This window comes from Brassica napus, chromosome C6, assembly GCF_020379485.1.
Source record: "Brassica napus cultivar Da-Ae chromosome C6, Da-Ae, whole genome shotgun sequence".
In the NCBI taxonomy this organism is placed as follows: domain Eukaryota; kingdom Viridiplantae; phylum Streptophyta; class Magnoliopsida; order Brassicales; family Brassicaceae; genus Brassica; species Brassica napus.
Window position 1 is genome coordinate 14,837,265 of NC_063449.1, and position 7,845 is coordinate 14,845,109.

A 7,845-nucleotide genomic window follows, 5' to 3' on the forward strand; every position below is an offset into this window, starting at 1 on the left:
AGGTACTGCCTGAGGAGCTTACATGCTTACTCTCAGGCAGGGAGCATATTACATATAATGCAAAGGTACTGCCTGAGGAGCTTACACGCTTACTCTCAGGCAGGGAGCATATTAAATATAATGCAAAGGTACTGCCTGAGGAGCTTACACGCTTACTCTCAGGCAGGGAGCATATTACATATAATGCAAGGTACTGCTTGAGGAGCTTACACGCTTACTCTCAGGCAGAGTGCATATTAAATACGACGGCAAAAGTACTGTATTCAACCTCCTACAGGGAGCGATAATGGGTATGAGACATAAAGCAGGAATGGGTTTGCGCAAGCCTGAGTATGCTGTCAAAACTACCTAAAACCCCTGTGCAGTCTAAGGCGCATCGGGGTCCTTAGAGTACCATTGTGAAAAGTACATGTATTAAAACGCTACGAGCTACACAATACAGGGAACACATGGCACATATTCATTGCAAAAGTACTGTGAAATAAAGGGAGCAATCTAAATCCTGCTTCTCCAGACGTGGAAAGCAGCGTAAGCCTGGCACTTAGGTCATAACACCCACACCAGCACCCTCTAAGCCTGTCAGTGACTTCCTGCAGAAGTAGAATACATCATAGGAACTTGATAGTGGCCAGCTTCCGAGCGGTAGAATGGGAAATTCGAACAGGTACCGAGAGTAGTCTTGCCTAGGAAGGTGGAGTACGGTCCCTGCAAAACCAAATATTCCGGGTTCTTATAAACTCGGGGTCTAATATAACCTCAGGGTTATTAGATCAGAACCCCCGGGTTATTAAGAACCTTTGGGTCCCCATGCAGTCTTCGGGTCCTGAAAAGATCTCAGGGCCTGGAAAAGGTAAACCTCAGGTTCTTATATAACCCCGGGTTCAAAACGACCTTCGGGTCCGAAAGAAACCTACGGGTTCAAAATGACCTTCGGGTCTAGAGGAACCTCTGGGTTCCCAAACGACCTCTGGGTCCAGAGCAACCTCCGGGTTCAAAACAACCTCCGGGTTCAAAACAACCTCCGGGTCTAAAGCAACCTACGGGTTCGAAACGACCTCCGGGTCCAAAAGAAACCTCCGGGTCCTAAATACGACCTCAGGGTCTGAAGGAACCTTTGGGTTCCCAAACGACCTTTGGGTCCTTACTCAACCTCCGGGTTCCAAATAAGATCTCAGGATCTAAAGGAGATACTCCGGATTCCCACATGACCTCGGGTCCAAAAGTGAGCTCCGGGTTCATAAAACACCTCCAGGTTATAAACGGCCTCCGGGCCAGAAACGAAGGGAGGTGGAATGCGATACCTGTCTGAAAGTTTACGAACTTATAGACAGATGTTGATAGTGGCCTACTAACGAGTGGCAGAATGCAACATCTAAAAAACGACATTGATAGTGGCCTACCTACGGGGGCAGAGTGCAATGTCGCACACGATTAAGAGCAGCTTACTCACAGGGGCAGAGCTCGATATAACACCTTAGGACCTCCGGGTCCAAAAGGGCTAAATTCAAAAACCTACGGGTTTGAAGAAGGGATTCACCCTACAGCCCCAGGTTCCAGGACGAGAGTCCATCCAGCCGCCGGGTTCCAGGACGAGATTCCATCCAGCCTCCGGGTTCCAGGACGAAGTCCATCCAATCTCCAGGTTCCTGGACGAAAGTCCATACAACCTCCGATTTATGAAGAATCGCACCCACGAGCCATGAGTTTCAGAAGTATGTATCTCTAAATCTTCAGATTCTGGGAAAACATGCCCATGATCCTCCAAGAAAGCACGACACAAGGCCATCCTAGCATTGCTTGTAGCCTCCCTCTGGGGGAAGATTGCAGTATTACATAGTTGAGAGTGGCCAAGAATCATTGGCAGAGTTCAACTAGTGGTTCCACCTTCTCCATTCCGCATGGAAACTACTGCTCACCGCAAACAACATGTCCAGGAATATTACTCTGGTACCAAGAGTCAACTAGGTTATCTCCGAGTAACAAGACGAACATGCTAAACGTCCCCCCTGCCAAAAGTCAAGGTACAATCCCGAGACGAGGCAAGAAGCTACAGTTACAACATCAAAACCTCAAGGAGCATCAAGTATGCTAAACGTAATAAGGAGACCGTCACGAAGACCTGAATGAAAGTCCATTACAGCTTTTACAAGCTCAAGTGGCGCAAGCAAGGCTAGTAGAATCAAGCATGAAGATCCTCACTTTCGGCCTCCGGGTCTTATTAAACCTCCTCATCCCCCTAATCCTTAGCCTCGCCAAAATTCTCCCTCTTAGAATTCTTGGGTCCTGACCCAACACTCCTCCACACGTTTCATGGAAGCAGAGAGCCTCCAGAAATGCAAACTGAAGTCATGCCTGAACTAAGGCCGAGTATAGCTACAGGAGCAGCATAAGAATCTGGGGTATGAGCAGAGACATCACCCTTTATGCAGACGTTCCCGGTTTCTCCATCAAACTTTCAGCCAACTCCGACCAATCCCCACCATGGGGGCGACGTCTCATCCTTATAAAGGAGAAGAAGAAAGTCTTACAGGCTCAACTTGACCCTGTGTGACATTGATGTCCTCCCTTGGAGCATTTACTAGTTCCTACATGGTGGTTCTTTCTGATTATCCACTTCCAGGCCATCGGAATCAAGGGTACAACTACATCCACGTGACCATCCTCATTCAGACCAAAAACATGCCCATTAAAGCATGTCTGTAAGTCTATTTACATTCGTCCAGGTAATGACATCATGCCCACTAGGTTCATCGACGAAAACACTACCTGATCTAGACCACGTGTCTATATTGAATCAAGGATTATTGCCCATTCTCCAGGCGTTATATCTCCAATCAGGCTGTGAATCCTTTCAGACTGGCCGCAAGTACATCCACTACAAGAAATATAAGTATTGATAGCACATCACGGTAGCACGAATTCACAAACTGCTACTAAAAATGGGTAGTTTGGATGTTTAACTCTATTATAGCATTAAATCAACGCTACTTAGTATTTTGCAGGATTTTTACGAAGCGGGAAGACAAAAATCCAATTTTTATACTTGTAAAATTCATTGGTGCCAAATACTTAGTGAAAATATCACTTTTGCCACCAAAATATTTTGTTTTAGTATAACTATTTTTTTTTCTCTAGGTCTTTTCATTTTTTTTTTCTTCAGAAGAAAAAAAACCTCAATTCTCTATTTTATCTTCTTTTCCATTCGTGACAAAAAAGAATAAACTTCTCTCCATTGCTTCAATCGAGCTTCTTCATCATCCATCTTCATCTATTATGGGTCATCTGTTTCTCTAAGTTTCCCTTTAATCGATTTACTGAAATCGAATCAGTGAAACTAAATCTAGGGATTGAAGAGTATTAACGGAGGAGGAGACGGAGCCACGGCGGAGATGCTGACGGAGTTTCAGTGACGGTAACATCGGCTGCCTTTCTGCAAGCCTGGTAACATCTCTTTTATGTTTATAAGCTAAAACTTGAACCTTTGAGGCTTTCCATAGTTTTTCTCCCTTAGATTTGGTCTCACATTTTCTTTTAGCTACTCTGTTTCTTTTGTAGAAGAAGCAGACATTTCTGGTGCTTCTGGTTCCAAGGAGATTTTCTAGGGTTTGTGATTTCTGATCTTTGTTTCCAGAGCAACCCGAGTTTGAAGATGGTTTTGACGATGAGATTAAGGAAATCGTTGTGAAGTTTAATTTCAGGTAACCTGTTGCTTCTGAGCTAAGACTCTTTTCTTTTGGCTCTTGTGTTGAAGATGGCTTAAAAAATCGAGTGTTGACCCTCTAAGCATGAACACAGTCTCAGGCTTATGATGTTTGTATCTGAGTGGAATTTGGATTTGTTTGCAAGAGGTAGATCGATAACTGGTTTTGGGCTATGTAGATATATGAATCCAGCGTATCATCTCAAAAGGCCGAAGCATTTGGCATTGCTTTTCATTGTGTTCGTCTCTGTTTCTATGGACGTTTGGGATCGTATATATTTTGCCCAAGAAAATGAGTTATGTTTTGTATGAATATCTCTGTCTAAGAAACAGTTTTAGTATCATTGTAAGCATTAGTTTATGCTGATTTTTTATGTTAGGGAGCGTGAGCGTAAAGCTGTTCGGTTCATTGATGATGGCCAAAGTTCGTTCCTTTAGTTTAGAACAATTTTAAAGCTCATGTCTGAACAAATTTTAAAGCTTATGTTTCTCTTAATTATCAGGTATGCATGTTTATTTCTTCTTTCTTCGAGAGTGCATTCTCATACACAAGACCTGTTGCTGTTTGGTGAGTTACTTGCATCTGAGGAGCTTGTCTTGTGTCTGAATCGCCTTTTGCTGTGACTGGACTGTATTGAAACTGCAGTTTGATAGCTTGTGGTGAGATCTTATTTGTCTTTCTCTGAATCTGATCGTAGCTCTTATTACTGAGTTTAAGTTTCATATTTGTTGCAGATGACTGAACCCATCTTAAAGGCTGCTAGGTATTGATTCAGTTGGAATGGCGTAGAGCCTGATGAGTGAACCCGACCCGAGAATAACAAAATAATAAAATAAAAAAACACAAACAACAGAAATGTTTTTTTGGTTAATAAACACACAAAGGAACTGAAAATATGAACCACTAATACAAAAGTGCGCGGATCACCATCTTAACCGTTGATATACTTTAATCCAATGGTCAGATTTAACCCTTTTGTGTTTATTCTCTTGTCCCTCTCTCTCCTCTGTCGTAACTTTTTCTCCTCTATCTCCCAGTTTTTTTTATTCTTCCTCTGTCAACCTCTACCACCGATTTTCCTGATTTCTTCCATCTTCATCCTCTTATCTCACTGATTTCTCTTTTCCATCTCTCTCCCCTGTCGAACTCATGAATTTTGTGGCTTTTGTTTAGGGGTTTCACTAAGCTTAACAAAGCAAACTTTACTAAGTTGAGGCAAGAGAAGCGTGTTGCTCCTACGTCCATCTTCTCCGACTCCCTCTTTCTCTCTCCCACGGCTCCATGTCTCTCCATCTCCATACTGGCTATGTCAATGGTAATGAATCCCCTCCTCCTTTTTAGAGCTACAAATAACTACTATCTCATCATCTCTCTTATGTGTGGTTTTAATTTTGGTGAAGGTAGAAGAATTGAACGTGTGAAGAAGAACCAGAGGAGGTATGCGACTGGCGTAAGCGAATAGAGGTTGTGGAGGCTGGAGTAAGAGAACAAAGGCTTGAGGCGGATGCTCTAGAGGCTGGAGGCACTGCATGCGGAGGCTGGAGGCGGACGCTCTGGTAGCGGCGGCTTATGTTTAGGTTAAGCTTAATTATGTTTTGGTTAGTTAATTAGTTTTAAACCCGGTTTGTATGTAAACTGGTTTAATTTATAAACTGAAAACATTTGTAATCTTCTGGTTTAATTTGTAAACCGAAATGAGGTGTAAACCAAAATTTTAATATCAACCGAAATCATTTGCAAACCGGTTTAATTTATATATCGAAATCAGTTGTAAACCAAAATTTAATATTTAATAATAATAATAATCAATTTTATTTTTTTAAATTTTCAGCAAACGATTTTAATTTTCATAGCATTGAAAATATGTCAATATAAATTATGCCATGGCAAAATAAAAACGCGATAGAAAATAATGTCCTAGCTAAAACAAGGTGCTATTAAAATAGTTTAATATAGTACTGGGTAAACGCTATAGCATCTTTATTTTTTATAGCACACGAAAATACGCTACGATAGAGGAAGGATCTACCATAGCTGCGGCTGTCACGGCGTTCTTCGAAACGCTACGAAAACGATATGGTTGCACATTCTCGACGCTATTAATGCCGATATTTCTTGTAGTGATCCGAGCACTATCGACAAGGGAGTTTGATGGCTCAGGCTACGAGCCGACGTCCTACTCCAAATTCAACAAGGAGCTTGATACCATGGTAAGACTCACGAAGTCCTATGAAGAAAATCATGTTATTTCCTGCCTTCAAACATGAAACCAGAAAATAAGGGGCGCACTGTTGGGGAAAAATATTCCATGAAGATATTACTCCAGCTTCCGGGTTCCTGCCTCCAGCTTCCGGGTTCCTGCCCCCAGGTTCCGGGTTCCTACCTCCGGGCCTGGGTCCCTGCCTCCGGGTCTGGGTCCTGCCTCTGGCTTCCAGGCCGAGTGATTTACCTTGCCATAGGACAAATGGAAATCTTCCTTTAATAAGATAACCAGCTTGGACAAGAGGGAATCTCCCTAAATCCGAGAGAAAGAGGAAGTATTCCAATACATATGACCTCCCTTAAGAAAAAGGGAAATATTCTATTATCTAGGAATATAATGAATATTTCCAAATCCTAAGAGGGAGGCACGACCTCCACTATAAATATAGGTTTCTAAACCTAAAGAAGGGGGTCCGAGACGTCCAGGGTCCGAGACGTCCATGAACAGAGCTCATCAACTCCACAGCCGCCAAGGCGATATTGCATACCTAGAAGACTGTGACACCCGCCACTTTTGAAATATAATAAATTGATAAAAGCGGAAATAAAATAATAATACAACTCAAATAATAATAATCTTCATATAATATAAAAGTCAATACGGTACCAAAAGGCCTACAAGCCCAACATCGATAACATCCGAAATATAAAATACGATATAAACCGAAAGTCTGAAATAGGAATAACATAAACGATAAAAGTCCAAAGGCCTAAAGGCCCGATAAAGATAAAAGCGGTAAAAGCGATAGAAGACCAAAAGCCCAATAGCACCGGTCTGATAATCACTCCTGCTCATCGGTCTCACCTAAAAGGGGGAAAGAATGAGGGGTGAGCGACAGGGGAATCGCTCAGCGAGGTATGGGATGCTACCCCGAAGTCCATGGACCCGGACATAGCACTCCGAATAAATATAATTTAATTCTAGTGCATGTCAAACACAGTACCTAAAGTACTCAAGCATCAAACAATGGTCCTAACGAGGTGCACACTCGCCGCCCACTAACAGGCCAAAACACTACCGAAAAGGTGCTCGGTTCATACACACACCGAAAAAGTGCTCGGTAACACACGCCCGTAGACGATTTATCGACACTTCCAGTCTACAGCTCAACCGGTCGACTAAAGTTGGCTATGACCTCCATACAATCCGGCATACAGAAGTCCGTCTCTGTATCCGTCTCCAAACAAAAACAATCCTAGCTAAGAATTTACATTAAGTGAAACAATCAATGTTGAATCCTCTAACCCCCTAGTTCCGGTTTATGCAAAGAATCTAAAACTAAACAAGCAATGATAGACTCGATTTCACACAGACAGAACACATTAGAAATAAACTATATTTATTCGAGGTCCTAAGCCGTGTACGAGAAGTTCGGGAATAGACCCTCACCTTAGCAACAATAAGAGGTGGTATCTATGAACTCCAGCTGCTCAAATGGACTCCAAATCTGAAATCAGATCGAAATTTCGAGTCAGAACGCCTTTCGAACGGTTTAAAGCGGGTATTTACGGGAAAGTCAACCCGCTGGTCAAAGATTAATTATTTAATTAATTAATTAATTAATTAATTAATTAATTAATTAATCCGGTTTTCCCTAACCGATTTCCAATTGATTTTAACCGACCGGTTTAACCTAACCGATTCGAAATCGATTTAAACCAGTCAAACCACCGGTTGACCGAGTCACCGAGTTGACTCACTGGGTTGACTCGGCCGAGTTGGCGAGTCGCCGGCGAGTCACCGGTGTCGGTCACCGGCGGCGACGTCAGCAAGGCGGCGACGCGGCTGCTTACCGGAAAATCAACGGCGGCGACGGCGGCGAGGCAGCGACGCGGCGACGCGGCGGCAGCTTCTCGGCGGCGAACGGACAGTGGTCGGTCA

General features: G+C 43.0%; 1 long non-coding RNA gene across 2 annotated transcripts; it reads left to right on the forward strand.

The window, feature by feature from the left end:
- Positions 1 to 217: 217 nt before the first annotated feature.
- Positions 218 to 6,923, forward strand: LOC106432080. 2 transcript variants are annotated; one of them, XR_007325158.1, is made up of 3 exons: positions 218 to 3,698; positions 4,204 to 5,016; positions 5,102 to 6,923. It is a non-coding gene; the product is annotated as an uncharacterized LOC106432080 (long non-coding RNA). The 2 variants fall into 2 exon arrangements; XR_001286341.3 differs by having other exon boundaries at positions 218 to 5,016.
- The last annotated feature ends 922 nt before the right edge of the window (positions 6,924 to 7,845 follow it).